The sequence below is a fragment of the Paramisgurnus dabryanus genome, chromosome 14 (assembly GCF_030506205.2).
Source record: "Paramisgurnus dabryanus chromosome 14, PD_genome_1.1, whole genome shotgun sequence".
In the NCBI taxonomy this organism is placed as follows: domain Eukaryota; kingdom Metazoa; phylum Chordata; class Actinopteri; order Cypriniformes; family Cobitidae; genus Paramisgurnus; species Paramisgurnus dabryanus.
The window spans coordinates 22186525-22199369 of NC_133350.1; the positions used below are offsets into that span (position 1 = coordinate 22186525).

The 12845-nt window shown below is 37.4% G+C and overlaps 1 protein-coding gene across 4 annotated transcripts in view; it reads right to left on the reverse strand.

Annotated features, from left to right (window-relative positions):
- nlgn1 (neuroligin 1) overlaps nt 1-12845 on the reverse strand; it is a 329969-nt gene that overhangs the window by 271724 nt on the left and 45400 nt on the right. For 3 of the 4 annotated variants that reach the window (XM_065241560.2, XM_065241554.2, XM_065241562.2), the window contains exon 1: nt 3203-3599. The exons of the other annotated variant lie outside the window; for it this stretch is intronic. The gene's annotated coding sequence lies outside the window, so the exon portion shown is untranslated. Of the gene's footprint in view, nt 1-3202; nt 3600-12845 lie in introns of those variants that run through there. 4 annotated transcript variants of the gene reach the window in all.

The following is a 12845-nucleotide window of genomic DNA, read 5'->3' on the forward strand; positions in this document are numbered from 1 at the left end:
ATGCTCCACTGCCCGAGATCGCATTTTAATTTGTCTCTAGCATCAGAGATTTTGCGAGTTTTTTAATTCAGGTTCAAGTCCTCCTCTAAAACTCCTCCTCCTCCCATTGGCATAAGCAGAACAGAGGCTTACAATCATGCTGTGTCTCGCCTGTTGTTTTCATTAAAATGATTATGTATCTTAATTAAATGCAGTATTAACAAGCTGCTGAGTTGCTTTATTACTTTACTTCTGTTTTGCAGATAATAGTTTTCTGGAACTTTACTTTTTTTTTAGATAAAAAGCCTTTCAATTTGATTCTGTTCCTTACCTAAATTAAAAAATATATATTTTATTGGTTCGTAGTCCAACTCTGATTCATTAAATTAATTAAACTAAAAAGTACAGAATTAATATAATTATCTTTTAGGTTTTAGGCTAAGTGCATTCAGAATTTTCAGTACTGGTTTCAGCCCAGAATTTTGATTTCGGTCCATGTACTTCTCTTTATAGAGAGCGATTTCGTGAGAATAGCTTCTTTTCAAAGAAATACACTAGCAATTTTGACATTTTCTAAAAAGAGACTCTGTACACCGATTATAAAGCACAGTGGGAAATCAAAGCATTGTCCCAGGTTCAAGCCCCGGCTAGGTCAGGTGGCCTTTTTGTGTGGAATTTGCATGTTCTCCCTATGTCAGCATGGGTTTACTACGGGTTATCCCGTTTCCTCCCACAGGCCAAAAACATGCAAGTTCAGTGAATTGGAGATACAAAATTGGTTTTTGCCATGAATATAGCCATAGATGCTGGAATGGCGAAAGAAAGGAAGAAAGAAAGAAAGAAAGAAAGAAAGAAAGAAAGAAAGAAAGAAAGAAAGAAAGAAAGAAAGAAAGAAAGAAAGAAAGAAAGAAAGAAAGAGAGAGAGAAAGAAAGAAAGAAAGAAAGAAAGAAAGAAAGAAATTAAAGCATTACAGTAGGACACAAACAATATATGGATACAGATACCTAACGTATACAGCAAGAAGTATAATCTGACACATCACATCAGAATCACAGCTTTACATTACTTTCAAACCATAAACAAACGCAACCACTGAGTTGCCTGTGGTGCAAAGTAGGGATTTTATTGAGACACCCACTCAGCATCCACATACACACTCTCTCATTCATCACTTCCCCTTCACACTTCCAAATAGTGACGAACGCAATGCCTGCAGATCATGGAGCTATCCTGATATCACAAAATAAAGAGCACCAATAAAAGCAGAACAAAGCCCTGGTAATTAATCACCATATAACAGACAAAGCCTTAATGTCAGCTCAGTAATTGGGAAGACTACCAACCAATCTGTAAACTTAAAGACCCACTAAAATGCCTTGAAATGTGAAGCTTTGTTTGATTTTCACTGAAACAGGAAGTGAAGGCGGAGCATACTGATGGGGCCCCTCCCCTTTTACAAATAGCAAGTAGTGTTTAGTTTACTTCACAGCCTGGAACTGAAGTGTACAAAATGATGTCATAAAAATTTGTACTTGCGAAAAACTGTAAGTTTTGAATGCTTGTATTTTATAAATGTTGACAGTATTTTGGAGCACACTATTTTATAGATATCTTTACAGCTAACATGTTTATAATAAAAACACTTTCATGGGAATGTTAAGGTTGCCAGAACTTGCCATAAGTGTACAGCAACTTAGCTAAACAGATGCAACTTAGGAAATAATAGTATGTTAACGCAAAACAAAATAAAAATAAGGAGAGAGTACATAAAATGTGTTCATGTGAAAACAAAAAAATAGTCTTTGGAAGCGGCTGCCTTCATTTATCACAAGCCATGAACCAATATTGGCTGGAAGAGTCAAAGCCTCCATTATTTATGGACTGGCTCCCTCCCCTGTACACACTGGGTACCTGGTCTTCAGACAGGCAGGAGGAATAAAACTAGCTTCTTCTAACACTAGTTTTAAATGACATTATCAAACATGGATTATCCTAAGGGTATTTGTTATTTTAGAAAAGCTGCAAACATTAATAAAACGTCCGAAAAGATTAATCCTCCTCGTCAGTTCCTCGTAAGATGTTTTGAGTAAAGCGAAAAATGCAACTGGCAGCCTTAATAAGTCTGCTCAAGAATCAGCTAGAATGTCAAGTTTAGACACTGTTACAAAAACTCACTTCTACGTGACATAAAATGTAGATCACTATGAGGGACACGAATTCATAAACAGCGCAGATGTTGAACTTAACCACTCGTCATTACGCGTCAAAATATCTACGGGGATCAAACGTAATCTTGATGTGATTTTTCATTTTATGTAAAAGCAGTCGTAATCGCGCAAACATCTCCCGCCGTCATCTCATGAATCGCAAGTTTGCTTGATCATCACGCCGGCATTTGTCATTGCGCCATGAGATCTGCAAGAGTTGTGCGCACCAAACGCCTCCTAAACCATATCTAGCATTAACGAGTGTGTTTGACGTGGTTGCCAAAAATGTTACAGTTTTCACTTAATATGACAGTAGCAATGCAAAATGCTTTTGAGTCTGTATATATAGACGAGGCGACGCGCGCGCACATGCGTTCCCGTGCTAAAGCGCGACGCGATGATGGCAATGTTTGAGTCAGAGCTCATTATCAGTCAATTAATAGGAGCTCGAGTCATTTGTCGGATTAATTATAATTAAGGCGGGTAAAAATGAGTCTCACCTTAATCAAAACAGAGCAAACCATACTAATACAAGTCAATTGGATCCGCACTTTAAATACATTTCACTTTCAGCAATGGGTCTCTCTCAGGGCAAGACGTTTTATTTAAAAGCTTAGCTTATTTAAGTTATCTGCCTGTGGCTACTGACACTGAAGAAAAGAGTGATACATATTTTACATTAGAAGAAGGATATTGCTCTTCACATCCCATATTAAGAGTCAGGAGATCTGTAGATCACAGTTTATGGATACCATGAAAGGCAGATAGATGCTGAATTCTTATCAGTGTATATTTTCACATTAAAATAATCAGTTTTATCCAATACTTTCAGTCCTGTGATGTACTTACAAATACAATAACATCATATCAAATGCGCATTATAAGTTTACTGTGTGCTTTATTTTCTGCATTTTCTCATGAGTATTTCTATTTCAATTTTCTAATGAATAAAACACGACAGTCTCCTCAGAAACAAGGCAAGCAGCTCGGTAGATAAATGGATGGACATAATTACCATGAAGCTCTATTTCCAACACTCTTCAGACAATCTGCCCCTTTTCCAAAATGTTGGGAGTGCATCTCTCGCCAGTGACGGCAGGAGGAAGAACAAACACAATCCAAACGAAGGAAAAGCTCAACCATGAAACATTTGTAACAGCGACATAATTCGGTCCAACTATTTCACAGAGTAAAGCAGCGCGTTATCTTCCTATTGCAGTTTTAAGACTGATGTTAATCCACAATCCGTCGCCTCGTTGGGAAAACAGATCCGATGAGGTGTCGGCCTGAAATCTCAGCGCTGTGAAGGTAAAACACTAAAGGAGGATTTTTACCCTGGTTCCTCACGGTTGTGGGTTCCCGGGTTGATAAAATGCCGATATCTGCACTTGCCCTCAGCAGCACGGAGCGGCTCTGGATGCGAGACTCAAAAGTGGAGCAAAGACGCACCTAGCGGCGGACACGGGAACTGCAGCGCATTTGCAGAGTATTTTTTTTAAAGGGACATTGAAAATCTTTCCCAAGTGCATCTGTTTAAAGCCCATTATGTCATGTTGGTCTCATAGGTTGTGTATTTTATCTAATTTTAGATTACTGTGAAGAATGCACATACTGTTGAGATCCGGGAAATTCTTTTTGGGGTATGACATGGCCTGATAAGTGCTCACAGAAATTGAATTGTACTAATAGGTCTCTAGGGAATATGTCAGTGTTGCGGCAGACAGGTCTATAGCATATGAGACAACTGACCCACCCCTGTGCTGCAATGAAACCCTAAGCAACCACTTATTTGAAAGTCCCCTTGAGAAGTTATACGGATAGTTAATCCGTGCTTATTTATTGTGCAAGGGTCCTGAAAAGATACAAATAAAAATTGCAATAGTTTTTAGAGTTCAGATTTCCCTCGGTGCATAAATAGCCTGACATAACTGTGAAATGTAAAGTATCATCTGCAACATAAAAACTTTTCTCAAGTCAATGAAATAGAAAAAAAGTTTACACTTTCACATTTAATATATTCTCTTTGATATCTTACACAGTGGTGCTGCTGGATGCTACAGCAGCTAAGGTATTGTGAAGAAACAGTTTGAAAGTATCTATCCAGGAAGATCCCAAATCTCATCCAGGTCACATGACTACAATTTCACAACTGGACAACTTTTGAATGACTTGAGAGGTAGGTTATCGTACTATTTCACTCATTTTTAATAAATACATTATTTTTTTATTTTTTTTTTTTAAGAAAAGAACTTAACAATTTTTAACAATCAAGCTGTTTCTAAAATTCCTCCTAAAATGAGCAATTCCATGCAAAGTCAACCTTAACATGAAAAATTAAAGTTCTTAAAGTTTTATGTTGTGGTTAAACTTTGAAAAGTTTTCAAACATTTTTACAAATTATTTCTATAGTTGGGTAAGTGCAGCTTTCAGAATTGCCACATACTTGCAGAAAAATGTCCCATCCATAACAATGTTACTTTCTCATAAATGCGCACACAATAAATAAATAAAATAAGTATTTGTTCTTTGAAGAGCCGTCCCTTCTTCATTTGTTGGGTATTACTGCTTCCGCTTTGTGTATTTTAATTCACAAAATTCCTACAAAGTATGTTGTCTCCAAAAAACATTTTTTGCATCCCTAATGCATATATCTAATAGAAAACAAAAGTATGGACTGACGCTTTTCTGATGTTTCGGCTTTTTTATGACAGGTTTAAAAAAATAAACAGATGGTTAAACATATTGGTGATAAATACATTCTTTGAGAAATTATGTTTTAATTTTGTGTGTCAAATCCATAATGCTTGAAATTGCTCAGAACGGTCCAAAATGAATATTGTCCTTATTTACAGAGATGCAACAATATATCAGCCAATAATATAAGCCAATAGTCATGGGCGATATATCCTGCCAATCAAAAGAGAACAAGAAAATGCAATAAATTTGAGCTCTTTGTATGGAAAATGTAAAGAAACATCACAAGTTTAATTTTAATATTAATGGTTTTATCTTCAGAATTTAGTTAATAAAAGTTAATATAACCACAAAACGATGGCATTGGCAGATCTCAGGCTGAATAATCAGCTATCAAAAAAAAAAAAAATTTATATCTTTAATTATTTACTAATGATACTAAATGTGAGGGTGTAATTGATGAATAATCTACCATTTTTGGTCATTTAACCCTTTACAGTCAGGCTTATCTGTTATAAAAAATGCACTAATACTATAATAATATATTTCATTGTAACTATTTCACTACAACCAAGCACTTACTGACACCCTTATTTATTCTAGTGGAAGCATCTAATATACATCATGTTGTCAGCCCATACATAGAGTGGTGACTGTGTTAAACACAGTATATATCTACACCCCCCACCTCCAAATTTGCCACACAGATCAGTTACACGTCTTTGAACTGTAAATTTCACATATAAATCACTAAACTTAAATCATACTTAAAGTGACCCCTCCCCACCACCACCACCCTGACCCCTTGTGGCCCTTCTTGATCAATGTCATTCTGTCTTACATCATTTCATAAATACTGCATGTTTTAATTGACATGCTCTTTTTTGGCCAGGCAGTGGCGGATGAGCTATTGAAAGTTTTAATGTGCATTTCACATTAATATACTGCAGTCATTAAAAGTGGAATGCTGGCCTGACCTCTGCTGTGATTCATTCCACCCACTGCATCTAAAAGCTGCATTTCACCAATGAAAACATGATGAAAGCTTAGCATTCAGCAAACCACCTCAGCTTCTAATATCTGCTAAGAGCGCCAAACAATGTCAATTACACCACTCGCTCTCCTCGCTTGAAACATCCAAGCCTGCAGAATAAAGCCTCAATCCACATACTGTATCTCCCTTTTAACGGTAATGACACATACTACTGTCGACCTTGACAATTTAATTGAGATGATAGCTTTACGCTCTTTCGGACGGACATCCTTGCAAGGGTCCTGTTTAACACAGAATGCATTAAAGTGTCTTCTTGACACTTCCATATGTTGTCTTTTCTGCCATTCAAAGGCATCAAATTGTTTGTTTTCCAGGCACAATGTAGGACAAGCACGTGTCCAGATGTTTGGTAGACCCAAAGAGGCTTTAGATGAAAGGCTACGGCACATGCCGACGATGCCTCAAGTGGATCGCAGCGTGCCAGACGGACGCTGGTGTAATAACTGATCCGCCTCCGGCAGGCTTTGAGATGCGGTCCTGCTTCTTACTCCCAGAGGTCACTGCATAGGCTCCCACACTTTCTCCATTCCACTTCCTCTATGAGTGCATTTTTTCTTATGGAAGGATGAGAAAAAGGGGCCAGGCTATAAATAACCAACAGCACGCATTAACAGGCACTCTGTGAATGTACCGCTGCCGAGCAAATGCTAATTACGGTACAATACAGGTGGTGTATCTGCTTTGGGGAAAAAATAGAGAGAGCAGATATGAGGACACCCAGTTATCTGTTATCTTGGAGATGGACTGAACCAAGCACTTCTTAATAGCTACTGCGGACACAAGCCTTGGGCAAAGGCACGCAGAGTACAAAGAGTGGGTGATTAGTGAATGGGTCAAGTTGTAATCCAGCACTGCATTTATCAAAATGAAAATGCTTCCATTTTTGATTACTGCTTGCTTCCAGCACTGCATTAAGCCTCTTCTGTGTGTATCGAGGGATGTGTGAGGATCTGGTGGGTGGAGGACATTTGCCAACCAGTTTTGATATAACCAAATTTCGCTTTAAATTCACCTTGTCTGTTGGAGACTGACAGGTTGGGATTTAATGCTTAGGATTCTGTGACACAACTCATCCGGGAATGAAAGGAGTTTTTAAAGCAGCACATTTGCATTCATGCACTGACAGATGTTTTTGTCCAAAGTGACTCACAGTGCATTTAAGCTATACGTTGTTTACGGCATGTGTGTTTCATGGGAATCAAACTTATGACTTTTAAGCGGTTGGCTGAACGTCTGATGCATACGCCACACTTCGAAGCTTTGAAGTTGTCATCTGATTGGTTGAATTATACAGGGTTTCTGGGAGACATGTGTGTTGTGTACTTTAAAGGTCCACCTGAAAACAACACAAATCCGAAAAGTATGCGAGGTTCACCGCATAAAGTCTTTCCAAAGAGTTTTGTTGATGCAAATTAGTCTAATCTAAAAGAGAAATTTTAACGTGCTGCTTGTTGTTTTTAAGAGACATTTTGTGAATAAATGATTTACTGGTTACACACTGGTCTGTTATTGTGGATACATTTCCTCCCCCTAAACATGAAAAGGCACAAAGCAAAATGTGATTGGTTGCTTTACGTGTCAGCCATATGGTCTCTTGGCCATTTTAAGCGGCCTTGGTTCCCAGACCTTTAATATGAATAATTGCTGCCTTAAAGACAGTCGAGTCATAATGCAAAGAAATATTTATATTCAGACATACAAGCATGTCCTGTCGTTTGTTAAGTTGTCCTTACCTGCCTTGGACTGAGTTTACTTTTACTGTGTGATAAATCACCTTAAAGACTGTTGTGTCTCTCTAAAGTGCTGCGCATTCAACCATGTCAGATTTGAATACAAAAATGATAACACAGAAAGAGGATCTGCCACATCCAACATGGAAAAACGCAAGCTGGCGTCTTATTAAAATGTATGAAAACAATAAGACACAGGGACAGTTGAGGTGCTGCTGTTTCTAAGCGATTGTTATTATAAACTGGGAAAGACACAGAAATGAGAAGAATATACTGTACGGTAATGGAATCAGAAAAATCACATAATCTTGGTTTAAACCCAAGCTACCCGCATAATCACCATGTAGTAACTACGAATCTGACCAGCCTGGTCTCACTGTTAATACAGTACGTAGTATTAAAGGGGACATATCATGAAAATCTGACTTTTTCCATGTTTAGATGCTATAATTAGGAGTTTTTTTGTGATTGTTGCGGGAACAAATCCTTGATCTTGCGACACATTTTCTTAAAAAATGCAATGGAATATGCAGGATAATTACGCAATTTTATGCAATGAAATTGCGGAAACTTGCCAAAATTGCGGGAACTTGTAAAAACTGCGGGAACTTGCAAAAACTGTTTGCAGCTATTCAATTATGTTAACGTCACATAATCACTTCATAACGTTTACCATGGCAACAGGGGACATGGCTGTGCAATTTATGCTGAGAAATTGCGGCATATTTCAAAAAAATGCGGTCCCCGCATAAATATGCGGACTTTGGCTGATTATGCGTTGAATCATGCGAGCGCATAATCTCGTTTTTCTGGAGGGACGGATTTATCAACCTAGAAAATGGGAAACAGATCAACCCAGTAACTTAGTTTTGGTAAACCATTTTCTGCAAACATGTGAAAAAATAGGTCATTGAATTTGGCTCCCCTTTTGATGTCAGAAGGGGATAATACCGCCCCTTAATCTGCACTATACAACCATAGCACTGCCATTTATTGCAGAAATCAGCTCATTTGCATTTTAAAGGACACACTCGAAAATAGCAAATTTTTGCTCACACCTTACAAAGTGGCAATTTTAACATGTTATAATAAATTATCTATATGATATTTTGAGCTAGAACTTCACATATGTACTCTGGGGACACCAAAGATTTATTTGACATCTTAAAAAAAGTCTTGTGAAATGTCCCCTTTAATACATAACTTTCAAAAACACAAAACATTCCTTTACGTGCGGTAAAATAGATGCTAAGGCATATAATGTAGATGTATTTGCAACATTTAATCGTAGCATTATTACGTTTTTACAGCTACAAAACATAAAACATTTTATAGCAGTCTTTTATACCATAAAGATTGCCATATAATTTTCCTTTAACCATTTTATAAATAATGTAACCACCCTAACCCAAACCTTACCCTAAACCCAAACTCATTTAAAAAATAAGTCATGTATTATTTTTATATTTTGCAAAGTAATGGACAGAAATGGACAATTTTTGTAACAACAGTAACAATATAGCATTTAAAATTTATTTTATAATACAGCCCTTCTCCTAAACCTACCCAAAACATAACAGACAGACAAATGTAATCACAATCATTTATTTATTGCGAAGACGTACAAAGAAGTATTAAAGTTATTAATCCAGAAAAACGTTAATCCAGCTTCTCTTTGTCAAGGCGCACATTTCAAATTTCAAAATGACATTGACCGAAAGACGGCAATGTCGCAAAACTGTGACGTAGCACGTAGAAGCCACTGAGCTTTTGATATCACAGCTGTAAAGCAATCTGTCGTAAAGCTTCTTAAGGTGCAATATTTGGATTTAAATTCATAACGAATTCGAGATTTGACGTTTATGATTGTTATAAAAACTGGGATCAAGATCGCTGGATAAAGGGCTGAATTTGGATATGTTTCTTGCAATTGTATTGTTTTTAAAGATGTGATTAACATGTTTTAATTAACATTATTGTTGCATAGGAGAAAACGCCTTTTGTGTGTCATGGCAAACAAACTAAATATTACAAAATGATTAAATGATTACAGTAATGTTATTCATTTTAAGGTTTTGAAGTGCAGTCTTGTTTAATATGTAATTCTCTGAAAGTCAACATTTCAATAGGTACACTTGAACCATTTTTGGTGCTATATAACACCTATAAAGCACCTATGAAGAACCATCTGGGTGTGATATAGCACCACTATACACTGTAAAAAATACTTTGCTGCCTTAAAATTTTTTGTTAAATCAACTCAGATTTACAAGTCATGTCAACAGAGATGAGTTGTCACAACTTATAAAATATAGTTGAGAAAAGTCAACTTAATTTCATAAATTATAACAACTCACCTGTAGTTATAAAAACTCATCAATAGTCAAGACAAATAACAGTAAGTTGAAATAACTTGTAAATCCGAGTTGATTCAACAAAAAATTTAAGGCAGCAAAGTATTTTTTACAGTGTAGCAACAGATATGATTCTATATAGCACTTAAAATGGTTCCCTTATGATTACGAGCCAGTGAACCACTTTTAGTGATATTTAGTTCAGTTTTTAGAGTGTAAATGAGTAAAACTCAGAAAATACCACTGAAAACATGTCATTAATATGAGGAAGACATGCCAATGCCTGTGATTTTAATATTCATGAATAGGAATACATAGAAATCTGTACGTTTGTAAAGCTGTTAATATGTAAATAATTCTGCCGCCATATTAGTACATATTAGTCCTGTTAATATGTCAATAATATAAGTTTCAGTGCATATGAAAACTTAAGTAAATGTATGTGTGGTACAATCACCCTTTACCTAAAAAACACACATATTCTCATGAAATTGAGACAGAAGTAAGGCGCTGTGTGGAAACAGTAGTGGTTAGTTCATATCATGATTACCCCTAGAGGTTTGTAGGACTGTGGCAAGAAAATGAAGTACAAACCAAACCAACGCAACAGTGAGCAGAGCTCCACAATGAAACCCGAGTGCTGCTTTCGTAGAAGAGTTCTCAGTTTTCCACTCAATGACTGAATGAAATCAAACAGTGTCTCTCTTCTTCAGAAGAATATGGTTAGAGCCAGACATGTTCCAGCAAAGTGACTCGTATCGATTTCTGCAGAAGTGAGACATCAGGTTTGGATCTGATGCCAAAGGGAGTCAGCAGCCTATTGTTTTTGGAGCGGGGTGCAATCATTTGATATCATCAGACTGTAATGAATCTGAATAGAGGAGAGTTGCTGCTGAAATTAAAAGCATCCTCTGCGACCGTAAAATAGGTTTCTGAAGCACAGCCCCTTGGCTAGGATCTGAGACTGAATCAGTGGCAAATTCAATGATTATATTCCATCAACACATCACACTTCATAACTATATACTGTTTGGTAGAAATGGACGAGACGTCTATTGAACAGCATTTTAGACTGAATCAAAGCATTCTGCCACAGCTCCAATATTATTTCAGTATTATAGTAAATTATAATTTAGCTGGCTAGTGGCAGTGGTGATATGAAGGTCCATTGCCAATGTAATGGGATAAAACTGTAGAACGACAGAAAAAGAGTATAAAAGTGTAGATGGAGTAGCTTAGTGCATCTGTTCCCCACTACCAAAAGCATTTTGGAAAAGCATGGATCTTCAGCACACAGAGACTTTTTTAATTATATAAGGCTGGTGGAGAGACCCGGGCAGCGTGGCATATATTGAGCTTCTACTAAATCTTGTTTATGATGTCACATAGGGGTCAACTGGCTCATAGCAGCTCCTGGCACTAGCAAAATAAAGCCCAGTTGGGATGATGCTGTCTGGCCCTGTCCGTGGTGCTGAAACATGAATCCTCACTATGATTCTGGGGCTAAGCTTGTCAGTATTGGGGTTAGGCAATATATGAGTATTGTAATATACAATTAAACATAACATTCCTAATGTTTCAAGTTAACATTCTGCAATAAAGCACAGTTAAACTACCAAATAAAACAACAAACCTAAGACCCAATAAAGAGTGCCTAAATTATAGATGCCTGTAGCAGCAATAGTATACTGTTTAAGTTTAAAAGCTGAACAAATCTAAGGTAAATAAGCCAATCATTGGCATTGTTTTTATTGCATTATTATCACATTTGTAAAAATGGGCATTGTGACTGAGAAGTGTGACTGTTCACCCACAAATCCATGTTATAGCAAAAAACGTGTGTCCGAAAGTCACACAACTGTCTGAATAAGTGCTCACCAAACACATCAACAGTGCAGAAAGAATGGTAAGGATACAATTAATGATTTTATACATAATGATGAAAAGTATAAACTTTTGATATACTTCCAAACAGAGCCCTTCAAGTTGCTTTAACTGCAGTTCAAAACCTCGTAAGCTCATTAAATTGATTCATGAGTACCTGTCCCATGAACAAACTGCATCAAACCTCTCCACAGAGAGGTACCCTAAACCAGCCTGCACTGAAAATAAGGACCTGCTGCACCCCTTATCGTCTGTACAGTAATAAAGTAAACTTTTTCCATAGGCACCACTAGATTTTCACAACCCTGTTGATTCACTAATCCACGCGCATCCGCCCAGCCGATGTCATCGGATCCAATACGTCAGTACTGTGAAAGTAAACAAGCAGCAGTAGGAGGAGTTCGGCTCATTTTCACATTTGATAAATAAAATCCTAGACAACCTGTGACAGGAAGTGTGGCGCAGCTTGTGTTTTTCTCATTTGATGCAAGGTCAAGCAGATCCGTCTGCTTTGGTATTATCTGCGGGTCGTCTTTAACACACACACACACACACACACACACACAAAAAACCTGTAACGACTTTGAAATCACATTCTGTCCTTGCAGGGCGGAGGTAAAGCATCTTTAGTTGGTGCAAGCACTAATTTGTATTCCACCACACACAGGACGCCGGATTCATCAGGTTGGGTTACGTAGCCAAAGTGCTCTGTCTTCTTTGATGTAAAAAAGGTCTCCTGCTCGACTTTTGACAGGCACAGGGCAGAAAAAAGTTCTCCCTCCACCTGCCAGAATGTTTCGCTGGAGATAAAGAGAAAAGCCTTGGTGAAGAGGCTGAATTTGTCAACCACACAATGCTCGGAGCATCCCTCGGGTAGCATAATGAGTTTAAACTCTGTGAAAAATCAACCCGCTGCAGATAGAATAACCTGAGCGGACGACA